The sequence below is a fragment of the Eptatretus burgeri genome, chromosome 12 (assembly GCF_056783735.1).
Source record: "Eptatretus burgeri isolate ZD-2024b chromosome 12, Ebu_testis_v1, whole genome shotgun sequence".
In the NCBI taxonomy this organism is placed as follows: Eukaryota; Metazoa; Chordata; class Myxini; order Myxiniformes; family Myxinidae; genus Eptatretus; species Eptatretus burgeri.
Genome location: NC_140972.1, coordinates 99,190,160 through 99,207,659, shown reverse-complemented (window position 1 = coordinate 99,207,659; position 17,500 = coordinate 99,190,160). Strand labels below are relative to the sequence as shown.

The following is a 17,500-nucleotide window of genomic DNA, read 5'->3' as shown; positions in this document are numbered from 1 at the left end:
ATACCATGACCCAGATTACACTGTGCATACCGTGACCCAGATTACAATGTGAATACCATGACCCACATTACAATGTGCATACCATGACCCAGATTATACTGTGCATACCATGACCCAGATTATACTGTGCATACCGTGACCCAGATTACAATGTGAATACCATGACCTACATTACAATGTGAATACCATGACCCACATTACAATGTGCATACCATGACCCAGATTATACTGTGCATACCATGACCCAAATTATACTGTACATACTGTGACCCAGATTATACTGTACATACCGTGACACAGATTATACTGTACATCCTGTGACCCAGATTCTACTGTGCATACCGTGACCCAGATTATACTGTGCATACTGTGACCCAGAGGACAGTGATCCGAACTGTGACCCAGTACACTGTGTGAGGCTGAGCTAACAGCAGGCTCACCCTCAATTAATCAATGTATAATGTGTTTGTAGCGAATCTAAATAATGCAGATGGATAGCCCAGCTTATTTTATCATCACCAACATGTTGTTTTCGAGCTGTGTACACTGTACACTCATCACAATGAATTGATTTCTTATTGAATGTCATTTTTAACAAGCATGCACTGTCACAAGACCTCTTATTGTTTGCACATCGCTTATATATGACAATAAACGCATTACTATTATAATTACTATTATCATCATCTCCGCTTATGTTTTCACAGCTGTCTGTCTGTTGGTCTGTTTGTTACTTGCAAAATCGAAGATTTTTCAAGTGTATTGATTGGTCAGTCGATGTTGTTCTTCCATCTGTTTGTCTGTCAATCGCCGACAGGTCACAATTCCAAACCAATCGCCATGATAATTTACCAAGTTGTAGAGGTAGCCTCAACTGAGAAGCCTATTGATTTTGAGGTCAAAGGTCATCTTGAGGTCAGATTTCTAAAATCGTCAATTTTCATCCGATTGACTTGAAAGTTGAACAGGACTTGCATATTGTGTCACTGAATTGGGAAACCAACTGTTTTTGAGGTCAGGATGTCAAAGGTTAACTCAAGGTCAAACTTCTACAATCACATTTCATCTGAAAAAATATCAATGTTCATCTTATTAACCTGAAAATTAAGCAGCAATTGCATAGTGCATCAATGAATTTGGAAACCAACTATTTTGAAGGTCAAAAAGTCAAAGGTCAACTCAAGGTCAGATTTCTAAAAAATCATCAATTTCAATCTGAAAGATAATCAATTTTCATCCGATTGACTTGAGCTTTGATTAAGATTGTCAATTTAAATCTTAATGAAATGGATAATTTGATGTATCCATGGCAACCTTTGAAGAGGGGGGGGGGGTGATTTTGCAAGTATCGTGCTCAGCACGACATCTTTTTCTTGTTTGTTTGTCAATCGTCTACAAGTCACAATTTTAAACCGATCTTCACGAAACTTAACTACATGGTAGAGTTTGTCATAAGAAAGAAGCCTATTGTTTTTGAGGTCAAAAGCTAAAAAAGTCAACATCGGCAAAATGACAACAAATTCGTCGAATTTCTAAAATCCTCAATTTTCATGCGATTTGACAAGAAATTTGAACATGATTTTCATATCAGCTTACTGAATTCAACCAACAATTATTTTTGAGGTCAACACTGGCCAAAAGTTCAACATAGAACCAAGGTCAACAACTAAGATAGTATTTCTAAAATCTTCAATTGTAATCCCATTGTCTTGAAATTTGAAGAGGATTTGCATATCAGGTCACTGAATTCAACCACCAATTATTTTTGAGGTCAACATGGACCGAATTTCTAAAATTGTCAATTTTCATCCAATTTGACTTGAAATTTGAAGAGGAGTTGCATATTTGGTCATTTAATTCAACGGCCAATTATAATTGTTAAGGTCAAATTTGTTTTATGCATTTTGCAAGTATCACGACATATTTTCTTGTTTGCTTGTGTGTGCACAATATCTCAAAAAGTTATGGATGGATTCAGATGAAACTTGGTGGACAGGTTGGGTATGTGACAAGGGCGAAGCGATTTGATTTTTGGTCAATTACCTGAATCCAGATCCGGAAACGAGAATGTTTTAGTTTTTAAAGTGATTCTTCACCATTGAGAGATGGGGGCTAAAAATGATAAATAGCATGATATTTCAAAAATGTGTTGGGCCTGATATGTTCTCGTGGATCAGGTATCGCGTGGCAGAGGTATGCACTCTACCGAGTGTCCTTCTAGTTATTGTTATTATTATAATATCAGCCATTCCATGCTGTATTACTAGATTTGTGTAAGTCAGGTAACACGATCTTATTCATGCACACCTTCTCCGTTAATATAGGATCACGCAAAGGTGGCACACTTACCTCTCGCTGTACCATGTGTGTTCGATTCCAGATAGACTATAAGCCATCAGATTGGTGATTCGGAAGCATCACAATGGCGTCCCTTGGGTGTATTGAATAACGATGTGAGGATAAAGAATGTACAAATCATCCAGGTATTTGAATAAAAAAAACGTACCCGGATCCCTGTTATGTAACGGAGTATCAAGAATTTTTTTACTTCGATCCATGAATTCAACTGGAAACCAGAAAGCATCTGAAAATGCAAAAAAAGCCCATCCACTTTGGATTCGGACTTCTTTCCTTCTTCTTCTTCTTCTTCTTCTTTATGTTAAACGATACCTTTGACCTTTTTGCCAAATTATTTATTTGTCTTCTCCATATTCTCATCATAAAGCTTTGTTGAAAATTTGATAAATCTCAAATTAAAAAAAAGTTATGGCCCGGACACAACCACATCCACACACACATAAACACATAAACTGGAAATGAACTTGATATGATGTTTGTTGTCTTTCTTACAGACTTTAACTCTCTCTCTCTCTCTCTCTCTCTCACTCTCACTCTCACTCTCACTCTCACTCTCACTCTCACTCTCACTCTCACTCTCACTCTCACTCTCACTCTCACTCTCTCTCTCTCTCTCTCTCTCTCTCTCTCTGTCTGATGTACCATACTCTTTCACAGAGCATCGGTGCCACCAAAGCAACTTCCTGAGCAAGGGTAAAACTGGGTGGTTTGCCATTGCTTCCCAGCAGTAGTTAGGGCAGGAACTTGTAATTTCCTCAAGGTGCCAGAAAGAGCTCGCATACTCTTCTTAAAGGACACCGTGGGATCTTAACATCCACCAACTAATACCAGCCGAAGGGACGTCTGTTCAACATCCATTTGAGGGATGGCACACACATTGATGAATCACCCGCCTGCGAAACACAGGGATGACAGCTTATAGCTGGGTTGGGATTCGAACCCAGCCAAGACAGTTTAGAGGTGAGTGTGCGTACCTCTAGGCAATCCTTAACCTGATAAATGGGATTAGCACATAATGGCAAGCTTGGAATTCAGGCAACTCGGATGGCCATCAAGACATCCCAGCCACTTTAGCTCCTCTGAAAATGATCCTGATTCGTGTCCCCTTTAGATCCCCAAAAATGATCCTGGTTCGGGTCCGTTTAGCTCCCCTGAAGATGATCCTGGTTCGGGTCCCCTTTAGTTCCCCCCCAAAACGATCTGAGCTCAGGTCTACCTTAACTCCCCCAAAAATGATCCTGGTTCGGATCCTCTTTAGTTCCCCCGGAAATGATCCTAGTCCGGGTCCCCTTTAACTCCCCTGAAAATGATGTTGGTTTGGGTCTCCTTTAGCTCCCACAAAATTGACCCGGGTTCGGGACCCCTCTGGACCCTGGTTCAGGGTTCGGCTCCACCCAAAGTGACCCTGGTTTTGGTCCCCTTGAACTCCCCCCACCAAAGTGACCCTGGTTTAGGTCCCCTTTAGCTCCCCCTAAGGTGAGCCACCAAGCCTTGCTCTGCTGGGAGTAACGGAAATTATCCAAAATTATCCTGGTTCAGATCCTCTATAGCTCCCCTCCCCTCCCTCAAATGATCCTGGTTCTGGTCGACTTTATCTCCCCTGAAAATGATCCTGGTTTGGGTCTCCTTTAGCTCCCCCGAAAGTGACCCTGGTTTGGGTCCCCTTTAGTTCTCCCCAAAGGCAGCCACCCGGCCTTGCTCTACTGGGACTAATGGAAATTATCCAAAATTATCCTGGTTCAAGTCACTTTTAGCTCCCCCAAAAATGATCCTGGTTCAGGTCCCCTTTAGTTCCCCTGGAATTATCCGAGCCTGGGTCCCCTTTAGCTCCCCCAAAATTATCCTGCTTCGGGTCGACTTTAGCTCCCTCAAAAATGATCCTGGTTTGGGTCCCCTTTAGCTCCCTCCAAAAATATCCTGGTTCACGTCCGCTTAAGCTCCCTCCAAAGTGATCCTGGTTTGGGTCCCCTTTAGCTCCCTCTAAAGTGAGCCACCCAGCCTTGCTCTGCTGGGATTAATGGAAATTATCCAAAAGAATCCTGGTTCGGGTCCCCTTTAGCTCCCTCGAAAATGTTGCTGGTTCTGGTCCCCTTTAGCTCCCATGAAAATGATACGAGTTCAGGTCTTTTTGTGCTCCCGCCAAAGTGACCCTGGTTCAGGTCTCCTTTAATTCCCCCAAAGTAACACTGGTTCAGTTCCTCTTTAGCTCTCCCCAAAGTGAGCCACTTGGCCTTGCTCTGCTGGTAGTAATGGCAATTATCCAAAATGACCCTTGTTCGGGTTCCCTTCAACGACCTCCGAACGACCCTGGTGCAATTATAATTATACGCAGTAGGTTCTGAATGGGTGGATGAGGGAATCACAGTGGACATAGTATATCTTGACTTTAAGAAGGCATTTGATAAGGTGCCACTTAAGAGGTTGTTAACCTATGTGATGGCTTGTGGTGTGGCTGGTCAGGTAGCTAATTGGATTAGAAACTGGATTACTGAGAGGAAGCAGAGTGGCTGTGAGTGGGAGGATGTCTTGCTGAGAGGATGTCTTGCTGAGAGGATGACAGTCGTGGGGTACCTCAGGGGCCAGCACTTGGAGCATCACTATTCACAATTTAAACTAGTAATATGCGAGCACAACTATCCTTGACAATGTTGTGGAATGTCGGCCGAAGCCCTCACTTTGTCCTTCTTTTTCTTCCGCCTGCACTTATTCACCTATATTTGCTTTTAAATTCATTTTCTCCACAACGGATTGAGCGATAGACACGAAACCTTCAACAGTGGAGCACCGACTAAAGGATTTTTTTTTGATTTTAAGTCACATTCGTAGTTAATTATTGGAAGGAAAATACGGCTAGCGTTTTCTGGAAGCAGGGGTTATGGAGAGTTTCACGTTGCAGGAATAAACGGTTTCAACTTCGACTTCAACTTCGCTCAGCCTCAGCTAAATCAATGACTTGAATTGTGAGGTTAAGAGTCAGTTTTCCAAACTTGAGGATGATGTCAAGCTTGGAGGTAAGGTGTCTATATATATATATATATATGTATATATGTATAATGTATATATATATATATGTATATATGTATAATGTATATATATATATGTATATATGTATAATGTATATATATATGTAGGTATATATGTATGTATATATGTATAATGTATATATATATATATATGTATATATATATATATATATATATATATATATATATATACATATGTATATATATATATATATATATATATATATATATATATATATATATATATATATATATATATATATATGTATATATATATATATATATATATATATATATATATATATATATATATATATATATATATATATATATATACATATATATATATATATATATATATATATATATATATATATATATATATACATATATATATATATATATATATATATATATATATACATATATATACATATATATATATATATATATATATATATATATATATATATATATATATATATATATATATATATATATACATATATAGATGTAAATACATATATACGTATATATATATATATATATATATATATATATATATATATATATATATTTTTTTTTTAAATACATATACTAGGTGAATGCACCTGGCACTGCCTGGGTTCTTTTTGAATGAATTTAATCTTCTATACATATGTCTGACGCGAGCACAGTATCAGTTCCCTATTGGGCCATGGCAGTCATAGGCTAAGGGGGTTGGTGAGGGGGAAACACACCCCCTCCCCCCCCCCCCGGCCGAGGGGCCTTGCCACATAGCCTATAACCTTCCCGGGGCCCATCCCGACATTTTTTGTTTCAGTCGTTAGCTCCTATCTTTCACATTTCAGAAGATTAGCGCGTGCAGACAAACAAACAAACAGACAAACAAAAACTTAAAATCATATGTTAGATATATTGTATATGGCATTGGCCCCATGTCAATCGGGTGAACTTGAAAAATTAACGTTAAGAAATCAGGTGATGACGTCATAATTCGGAAACTGGAAGTCGGAAGTACAATTTTTTTTACATCGGGACACTCCCGGGTACATGTTCTGTCAGCATGTGAAGATTGGTGAGGATCAGTCCAATACTTTTCGCGTGCATAGGTCACAGAGAAACACACAGACACACTTTCAACTTTATATATATTGACATATATATATATATATATATATATATATATATATATATATATATAGATATATATATATGTAAATATATACATACAAACAGATGTTTGGTCCTGCAGAACTTCAATATGGATACAAACAAACACGACATAATAGTGACCAAACACGACATTGCAGCACAAAAAGTTTCAGTCACTATTATGTCGTGTTTGTTTGTATATATATATATATATATATATATATATATATATATATATATATATATATATATATATATATATATATATATATATATATATATATATATATATATATATATATATATGTGTGTGTGTGTGTGTGTGTGTGTGTGTGTGTGTGTGTGTGTGTGTGTGTGTGTGAAATTGATCAGATTCAGGAAAGTATTGATACTTGCATAGATTGGGTAAAAGATTGACAGATGCAATGTAACCTGAACAAATGTAAGGTGTTGGGCATGGGAAAGAACAATGAAAATTGAGATAACATGATGCAAGGGGTAATTTTGGAGTGTGTCACATAGGAGAAGGATCTGGGGGTGGTCATAGAGGGGGTGTCAAGGAGGAGGGTAAGCAGACAGCACAGTGCCAGGCAGCTCCAGACAAAGTCAATCGGGAGGGTTTTAGGTTGTATTCGTAGAGGGACAAATTATAACTTCACTAAAAGGAGGTAGTGTTCTTTCTGTATAGGAATTTAGTGAGGGCCCATCTTGAAAATTGTGTGCGGTTTTGGTCACCACAGGTCAGGAAATCACCACACATAGCTGCTATGGAGAACGTACAACGGAGAGGTACTGGATTGATTCTGGGCAAGCTCGACTCAGCTGAGGAGCGGATAAACAAGACAGGAATTTATACAATGGAAGGGAGGCGGTTACAGGGGATATGATTGAGAAGCTTAAGATAATGAAGGGTGTGCACAAGATGGGTTAAGTGGAGTTTTTCATCAGAGTGGATGGTGTCGGGACCAGGACCCACAGCTTGAGGGTAACGAAGATGAGAGTGAGGACAGTTTCGGGTAAGGGTCTTTCAGGGGAGAGTGGTTAATGCATCGAATGGTGTCCCTGGAAAGGTAGTGGCAGCGGAGGGGGTGGATAAGTTTCAATGGGATTTCGATGAGTACGTGTATGCTCGGTCGCTGGTTGTGTGTATGGGTGACGACCCTTGTTGTTGTTGTTGGTGCAATGCAGGCATGATGGCCCCAATGGCCTCCTCTTGCGTCACACTTCCTCGGGTATCGTTTCACCTCCACAAGTCGCCACCACTCATTGTTCCGCGATCACGTGGCTCATCGCCGGCGAGAGGACGTTTGTCTTTGGTCTCCACCGGTTGACTCCCGATCACGTGAGTGTCTGCAGGTGCCAGGGTGGGGGATCGTGGCGTGAGGTATGCTGGGAAACGAACATTTCAAACCAATCAAAACTGGGTGAACCCACAAGGGCAGCACTTGAGCTTGCAGAGAGAGCAACGAGTATGTCAGAATTACACAGTAACTGATTCACAAATCGTGAAGAGAAGTAAATCTGATGGAAACGATACGAGTGAGAATGTAGACGACGAGTGCAAAGGAGAATCGTGAGGTAAATGCGCCGAGGTGACGGTTCAAGGCCTCGGTGACGGGCGGCGCGCCATTTAAAGCTTCATCGCATTGTTTGTGTTACAAATTACAAAGCGATTCTCCTCAGGAAATAACACACACGGACACACGGACACACGGACACGGCATGACGCTGTTGTTTGCACACAAAGCGGGACACGGATCTTGCTGTCATCGAAATTGCTCCTCGTTCACAGGTCGCGTGAATTTCCGGCGGGAGCTCGGATGCACGGTTGGTGGTACGGTGTAATTTCACACCGAGCCGTGCAGTTCGTGCTGTGTGCACACCACGTCGTTACTCAACGTCGGTGAGAGAAACCGTCCGTCGTGTTCGTCATTCTCAAAGGGAAAAGCAAGCCCGGCTTCCCATTGGCTGCCTCCACAGGCCGCGGCGAGGCCTTACCTTGGTCTTTATTTCAGTGTAAAATGAACACAAAACGCTCGTTCGTGAAAAGGCGCCAATCGGTGCACCGACCGCCGGCATCGCACGGCCTGCATTGCGTGTGCAAACGCTGCGGTGAGTGTGTCCGGCAGATAAAACCGATGAGGTGAACCTTGTGGATTCTTCATAACCCACCCCTCAAGTGAGAAGAATGGAGCATTCCAAGCACGTGATCAGAGATTATAAAAGCCAAGGCTGACAAACGAAAACCTGAGTGCAGACGTTGAGCTCATGGTGCAGGTACCGTCCTTGGCCTGGGATTCCGGGCGAGCCGAGCGGGCTCAGCTGCTCTCTGGGTTCCCTGGTGATTATGACAAAAAGTAATTAGGTGTAATTATTGTAATGGCTTTGTTTGCGTTGCTGCAACACCGCTGGACTGCAAGGACGACGCGACAGAGAGTGAGAGCTGTAAAAACTCCATTCAAAGTTCTCGCTGTATCCTTCCACCTGACGGCGATGGCGAGATTCCATGAGGTGAGGATAAAGTTTGTTAAATTTTTTTTACTTTTTTTTTCCACAGAAATCCAGGCAGCGCCAAGCTGAACACACTGAGGCGTCGTGAGAGGCGCAGAGCGCGCGTCATTCCCGCGCGAGGATGAAACTCCGCACATGGCGCCTCGTTCTCTTTCCCTCCCTCTCCCTTCAACCCGCAAAAAAAGCCCGCGAACACGTTCGTGATCCCTGAGATTTAAAAATGTCCAACAGAGATGACGCGGCTGCGGATTCAGAGAATTGTGCTGAACAAGCGTTCCGCGTGAGAAACGCGCACGTTGGAGAGGTCGTCTCCATGGAATTGACAAACCCAGAACTGTCTCTCCCTTACCCCCCCCCCAAACCTCCACCGGACCGGTCTCCCTCGCCTCCCCCACCACATCTCCACTCGACCCCTCGCCACCCCCACCACGTCTCCACTCGACCCCTCGCCACCCCCACCACGTCTCCACTCGACCCCTCACCACCCCCACCACGTTTCCACTCGACCCCTCGCCACCCCCACCACGTTTCCACTGCACCGGTCTCCCTCGCCACCCCCACCACGTCTCCACTCGACCCCTCGCCACCCCCACCACGTTTCCACTCGACCCCTCGCCACCCCCACCACGTTTCCACTGCACCGGTCTCCCTCGCCACCCCCACCACGTCTCCACTCGACCCCTCGCCACCCCCACCACGTTTCCACTCGACCCCTCGCCACCCCACCACGTTTCCACTGCACCGGTCTCCCTCGCCACCTCCACCATGTTTCCACTTGACCGGTCTCCCTCGCCACCCCCACCACGTTTCCACTTGACCCCTCGCCACCCCCACCACGTTTCCACTGCACCAGTCTCCCTCGCCACCCCCACCACGTCTCCACTCGACCCCTCGCCACCCCCACCACGTTTCCACTGCACCGGTCTCCCTCGCCACCCCACCACGTCTCCACTCGACCCCTCGCCACCCCCACCACGTTTTCACTCGACCCCTCGTCACCCCCACCACGTTTCCACTGCACCGGTCTCCCTCGCCACCCCCACCATGTTTCCACCTGACCGGTCTCCTTCGCCACCCCCCCCACGTTTCCACCTGCCCCCTCGCCACCCCCACCACGTTTCCACTTGACCCCTCGCCACCCCCACCACGTTTCCACTTGACCCCTCGCCACCCCCACCACGTTTCCACTTGACCGGTCTCCCTCGCCACCCCCACCACGTTTCCACTTGACCGGTCTCCCTCGCCACCCCCACCACGTTTCCGCTGGGTCGGTCTCCCCCACCGCGTTTCCGTTGGGCCGGTCTCCCTCGCCACCCTGACCACGTTTCCACTGGACCGGTCTCCCTCTCCACCCCCTCCACGTTTCCACGGAACCAGTCTCCCTCACCACCCCCACCACGTTTCCACCTGACCGGTCTCCCTCCCCACCCCCGCCATGTTTCCACTTGACCGGTCTCCCTCGCCACCCCCACCACGTTTCCACTGGACCGGTCTCCCTCTCCACCCCCACCACGTTTCCACGGAACCAGTCTCCCTCTCCACCCCCACCACGTTTCCACTTGACCGGTCTCCCTCGCCACCCCCACCACGTTTCCACTTGACCGGTCTCCCTCGCCACCCCCACCACGTTTCCGCTGGGTCGGTCTCCCCCACCGCGTTTCCGCTGGGCCGGTCTCCCCCACCACGTTTCCACTGGACCGGTCTCGCTCGCCAACCCCACCACGTTTCCACTGGACCGGTCTCCCTCTCCACGTTTCCACTGGACCGGTCTCGCTCGCCAACCCCACCACGTTTCCACTGGACCGGTCTCCCTCGCCACCCCCACCACGTTTCCGCTGGGTCGGTCTCCCCCACCGCGTTTCCGCTGGGCCGGTCTCCCCCACCACGTTTCCACTGGACCGGTCTCGCTTGCCAACCCCACCACGTTTCCACTGGACCGGTCTCCCTCGCCACCCCCACCACGTTTCCACTTGACCGGTCTCCCTCGCCACCCCCACCACGTTTCCACTTGACCGGTCTCCCTCGCCACCCCCACCACGTTTCCGCTGGGTCGGTCTCCCCCACCGCGTTTCCGCTGGGCCGGTCTCCCCCACCACGTTTCCACTGGACCGGTCTCGCTCGCCAACCCCACCACGTTTCCACTGGACCGGGCTCCATCGCCACCCCCACCACGTTTCCGCTGGACCGGTCTCCCTTGCCACCCCCACCACGTTTCCGCTGGGCCTGTCTCGCCCACCGCGTTTCCGCTGGGCTGGTCTCCCCCACCACGTTTCCACTGGACCGGTCTCCCTCTCCATCCCACCACGTTTCCACTGGACCGGGCTCCATTGCCACCCCCACCACGTTTCCACTGGACCGGGCTCCATTGCCACCCCCACCACGTTTCCACTGGCCCGGTCTCCCTCGCCACCCCCACCGCGTTTCCGCTGGGCCGGTCTCCCCCACCGCGTTTCCGCTGGGCCGGTCTCCCCCACCGCGTTTCCGCTGGGCCGGTCTCCCCCACCGCGTTTCCGCTGGGCCGGTCTCCCCCACCGCGTTTCCGCTGGGCCGGTCTCCCCCACCGCGTTTCCGCTGGGCCGGTCTCCCCCACCGCGTTTCCGCTGGGCCGGTCTCCCCCACCGCGTTTCCGCTGGGCCGGTCTCCCCCACCGCGTTTCCGCTGGGCCGGTCTCCCCCACCGCGTTTCCGCTGGGCCGGTCTCCCTCGCCACCCCACCACGTTTCCGCTGGACCGGTCTCCCTCGCCACCCCACCACGTTTCCGCTGGACCGGTCTCCCTCGCCACCCCCACCACGTTCCCACTGGACCAGTCTCCCTCGCCACCCCACCACGTTTCCACTGGACCGATCTCCCGCGCCGCGCGTTGTTTTTTGGCCTTTTTGGCCTATTCTCACCAATATATCTCCGCTGGGCCGGTCTCCCCCGCCGCGTCTCCGCTTGGCTGGTCTCCCCCGCCGCGTCTCCACCGGGGCCGGTCTCCGCTGGGACGGGTCTCCTTCGCCGCGTATCTGCCGGGGCTGGTCTCCCCCGCCGCGTCTCCGCTGGACCCGTCTCCCCCGCCGCGTCTCCGCTGGACCCGTCTCCCTCGCCGCGTCTCCGCTGGACCCGTCTCCCCCGCCGCGTCTCCGCTGGACCCGTCTCCCCCGCCGCGTCTCCGCTGGACCCGTCTCCCCCGCCGCGTCTCCGCTGGACCGGTCCCCCCCCGCTGCGTCTCCGCCGGGACGGGTCTCCCCCTCCGCGTCTCCGCCGGATGGGTCTCCCCCGCCGCGTCTCCACCGGGACGGGTCTCCCCCTCCGCGTCTCTGCCGGATGGGTCTCCCCCGCCGCGTCTCCGCCGGGACTGTTGACTGGTCCAGTTGAAACGTAGAAATATTTTCTTTCCTGTTCCTTTGGCTTGCAAAGTAAAACTTTCCTATTCCATAGCTTCTCAAGGGGCTGGCAGGACGCCCTTGAGGTAGGTACACACACTCCTCTCTTCGCTCATTATCCTGGGTTTGAATCCTGACCCAGCTCCAAACTTATCTCAGTGTTTCATAGGCAGGATGATTCATCTCTGTGTGCTGTCCCTCGGATGGACGTTAAACTGAGTGTTCTGTCTTCTTCGTTATTTGTTGGATGTTAAAGATCCCTCCGTTATCCTTCCCCAAGAATAGGCAAGCTATCGCCGGCACACTGGACAAATTCCTCCCCTCATTAACTGCTGGGAAAGCAATAGCAAACCACCCAGTTATCACCCTCACCAATCAGCCAAGGATCTGGCTTCAGGTGGAGCACACAGTCAATATTCTCACCAAACCTGGTTCTGGCATTACAGTTAAGGTGATTGAATTGAGATCTTATTTAAAGGGTCTTGAGTTTGAGCCCGTCGTGCCGTGAGATATCACCAGGTGTGTTGACTCAACCTGTCATCCTCCCGAGGTCGGCAAAATGAGTGCTGAGATCTTCCTGGAAACGGGCACTGCATCAGCACCACAGCCACGCTCTCAGCAATGATGCAACCAGCAGCCACGGGCTCAATATGAAATATTAAATCGATCTTCTTAAGCTTTCTCTTTTTTTATTTATTTATTCACAATTATTATCTTTTCTCATTCTTTCACTTTCCTTCTACCACTTCCATCAAATGTCTCCGTTCTGTCACTGCAGTTGTTTCTTCGACTCACTCGCTCTGCACACCTTGTATTCGGCACTCATCGGCGTCGTCCTTTACTTGATTTTGCACGGTTTCTGCGACAGTACGTTTTCAGGTTAAATCAATCCTGTCTGATTGCATGCTTTATTATGAGATGTTGGGCACAGGTTTCACAGATGTATCCACACACAAACGGTCTCACCCACCCCAGCTGCCCAGCTCCACCAGACGAGCCTCCCCCAAACACCCCCAGTCCACTGCACCAGTCACCCCTCTGACCCCGCTCCACAGGACTGGTCTCCCCCCCCCCAGATGGGCCATAAACCCTGAAACAACTTTGTTCCTGAACTACCCTGTGTGTGATATTAACTTGAAAGGCAAATCGAGCCACGCACATGGTGTGTGGCGAAATGAAGCCGAACTATGTTTATTTTATCGCCGATAGAAAGATTTTGACAAAACTATAGTATTTTGGTTTAATTGCAGGGGAGCAAGAATTTTGGGGTGAAGCATTTGTTTAAACAAGCCAGAACAGTCTGTTCAAGTTCCCAGTTTGGAAAGGAGCTGGAGGTGGGGTGGAGGGATGAGGATAAACAAATAAATGGCAAAGAGACAGGAATGACTTGGGTTTTGAGTTTATCCCAAACCTTCATCTCAAGCTCTGCTCAGCTGCCAGTCGGTGGAAATGTTGGGGCCTGTATCGTAACCTGTTTTTTGGCCTTCATTTTTAACATTGTTTGGTTAATTGTAGAGGTGTTTGTACCTGCTCTCGTTGCGGTCAGGTCCGGGGGTCACGTCTTGCACCAAAGCCAAAGCGAAGCAGGTGTTCTGTTTTCCAATACTGAAACAAAATCTCGACAAATCACGTGGTGTGGCCAACTCGGAGAAAAGGCTGCATTCCATGAATGTAATGTTCAATGTGCGGCGTTTAAAACAACTCGTTTCGCGAGAAAGGATAAATCTTGGCGATACACACACGACCGTTCATGCTCATCACCCCTTGAGCCCCCGTTTGTATGCGCCCATTTCCCCCCTGCCCCCCCCACTTGTATGCACCCCTTTCCCATGCCCCCCTGCTTGAATGCACCCATCCCCCCCACCATGTTCTCTACTTGCATGCACCCTCCCCCTCTTGCATGCACCCATTTTCCCCATCGTGCCACCACTTGTATGCACCCATTTCCTCCCCCCCCCCATGCCCCACCCCAACACCTTTGTCTCAATTTTTTTCTCACCCTCACTGTTATCTTGTCTCTTGCTTCCTTCCATTCCTTTGAGTACTTTCCACTACCCACGCTTTCTTCCCTTTACAATTTTAAGTCTATATTGATGACTAATTTTATTGATTATTGATGATGACGAATAGTAATACTAATGATGATGATAAACTAGAAAGAGCAAACAAAGATTGCAGACCCTCGCCAGGACTTGCCTGATGTGGCTTTACAGACGTACTCACATCATCATTGTACCGTGCATACTTTACAGACGTACTCACATCATCATTGTACCGTGCATACTTTACAGACGTACTCACATCATCATTGTACCGTGCATACTTTACAGACGTACTCTCATTCTCATTGCACATACCTTGGAGGTTGAAAAACATAACGTGTATAAATTGTGGTCCTCGTTGGCACATTGTTGCAGATAAAACGGACACTCAAATAACAATACCCTGTCCTCTGCGGCGATGGTAATAATAACGATATAATTTTATAACTAACTCCACTTCATGCAAAGTCACAATCTCAATGTGCTCTTTTATTTCTTTCTTTATTGTGATTATGATGTTTTAAAATGGACAATGTTTCATCAGCAGAATAAAAGCATTTCTTATTTTGTCGTTGCAGGTTCAACGACTGTCACGCTGTAAATGGGGGACAATGAGATGCCGTGTCTTCTGACATTGCATGTGGAGACGCCCGCGCGCCCAAAACAATTTTGCGGCTCGCGGCGATCAGCTGCACGAGCAGGTGTGCTTTACCTGCTCGCTCAGACAAGCCGTGATGGTGACGGCGCCTTGTGTCTTGGCAGGAGGTGTGTCGAGCTCTGTATGAGCTTTAAATTCTGTTTATTGTACAGTTAAATAATCGCTTGTTCTTCTCTCTTTGGCTTGTGTTATTTGATTAATTTTTTTTCCCCCACTTTTTGTGCTTCTTTGTCCACATTCCATTTAATGGCCATTTACCTGGATCAAATGGCAGTTTTGACCCAGTTGTAAAAATTAAGCTCGAGTTTTTCCACAAGTTTGAGAGAGAGAAAAAACAGTATTCAGTTTCGGTGTTTCAGAGAATTCCACGAGCATGAACGAGACCACGTCAGTGAGGTGTTTTCAACTTGAATATCTCAAACATAACGCTGGTATAAAATAGACAATGTAAATTATTGCCAATAAAAAGTCATTAAGACTGGTTTGGCACCCCACGTGGCGTTGTCGGTTAATCAAGCTTGCTGTGAAATTTTTTTTTCTTTTGCTAATTTGATTTGGGTAAAAACTGATACTTCTGTGAAGCAAATTTAACAAAATGATTAAAAAGAACAATAATTCACCGCAATAAAGGGAAGGATGAAAAACTGATGAATGATGCGGAGCATTTACTGTACAATCGGCATATTGACATTTGAAGATAATTCCGGTGGTGGGAAGAGCCAGATTGTGCAAGGAGATTGGGACCATACTCTGTGCAGAGCGTTGGTGCTGCTTAAGCAGTCTCCTTGGCTATTGGGCACAATCCTGGACACTGACACAGGATACCAGCAAGAGGGAAAGGAGAGTGTGCTTGGCGGTAAGGCACGGAGTGTGTGCTTGGCGAGGGTGCATGCCTGGAGGACATTGAGTGGATTGGTGCACGTCTAGAGCTGATCGAGGAGGTGCTGGCAGGATTTGTCCATTTGAAGTTTCAAAGGCTGCAATCGGCGAGAAACGATCCTGCCTGTGCGTCCCATTGGATGGTGGAGGCACTTTCCTCCGGTTTCGACGGGAGATGGCGCCATTTTGTTTGGCAGGTGCATGTGCCAGACGAAGCTTCCTGGCACCAAATTGACGAGGGCCAGGCTGAGTGCCAGTGCTTTGGAAGGGGGGTTTTATTATCTTGCCAAAACGAAGTTTTTGCAAGATATGTTAGTCAGCTTGTATGTATATATATATATATATATATATATATATATATATATATATATATATATATATATATATATATATATATATATATATATATATATATATATATATATATATATATATTTGTTTGTTTGTTTGTTTGTCTGTAATCACGTATAAAATATTCTGCAGAGCACAGTTATCATTGGAAATTTTTGTAACTTCGCATATCAGAGGCCTATAGAGATCCCTTTCAGCACACAAACTTTTGAAGGTCAAGGTCAAAGGTCAAGGTCACTTTGTCGCAAATCAGGGGAGTCGACGAAACCCTTATTTTTTGAGTAATTTTGACCGGATCGTCTTCAAACTTCATGGGAATATAGTTCATGGTCTGGCGCTCAGCTGATTAGTTTTTGGTGGCGATTGGCCTTGACCTTCATGGTTAGCACCTCAGGTCAAACATATTTGACCCCAAAGTCAAATTTTCAAGTTTTAGGAACCATATCGTGTAGTACCTCAAATTGAACACCTCGATGAGTGCTTTCTAGATATGTCAAGCTTGAGACATTATAATGTCATTTGGTGACGTAATGAGGCAAACAGATATTTTTCATGGTTACTCTGGAGAACGATTCTCATCGGAATCTCTCGTAGGCAGATATTCCTCAAGGAGTCGCTCCTGGTGGATAGCAGCTCTGTTCACCTCAGTGTGACCTTAAAGAAGTCACACGTGGTCACCTTTTGACAAGATACGGATCACCCTGCGGGTGACATTGGTTTTTTTATTTTTGTTGTTACTTTGTGTCTGTGTGTGAGAGGCCTCGATCATAGGAGTGTTTATTTAATTTGTGCATTGTTGTCCTTATGATCTTCGTTGTTGTCCTTGTGGGTATTTGTGTTTTATTAAAGAATCCATGTCAATTAGCGTGTCCACCTCCAATAAATAAGGACCCCTCGGCCGTCCCTGGAGGTTGGTTGGTGTTAACCGCTGGCTGCAACGAATTTAGGTCGTGGGAGTCGAACCCCAGCACCCCTACGACACCTGCTGACAGGAGCGGGGTTCGAGCCCAGCCACCTTCACTACCATATTTAATATTTTTTTCAATTTGACACAGAGGAATTGCGACTTCACGATGGCAATAAGTAATGAGGTGTGATTGAAACCTCCCGGATTGATCCTCTTCCCAAGCTTGTGATCGAAACCTCCCAGATTGATC

General features: G+C 46.9%; 1 long non-coding RNA gene across 1 annotated transcript in view; it reads left to right on the top strand.

The window, feature by feature from the left end:
• Positions 1 to 7,965: 7,965 nt before the first annotated feature.
• LOC147016226 (uncharacterized) overlaps positions 7,966 to 17,500 on the top strand; it is a 23,617-nt gene continuing 14,082 nt past the window's right edge. The window contains exons 1-3 of the long non-coding RNA XR_015050066.1: positions 7,966 to 8,114; positions 8,329 to 9,047; positions 15,034 to 15,220. This is a non-coding gene — a long non-coding RNA (uncharacterized LOC147016226). The remainder of the gene's footprint in view (positions 8,115 to 8,328; positions 9,048 to 15,033; positions 15,221 to 17,500) is intronic.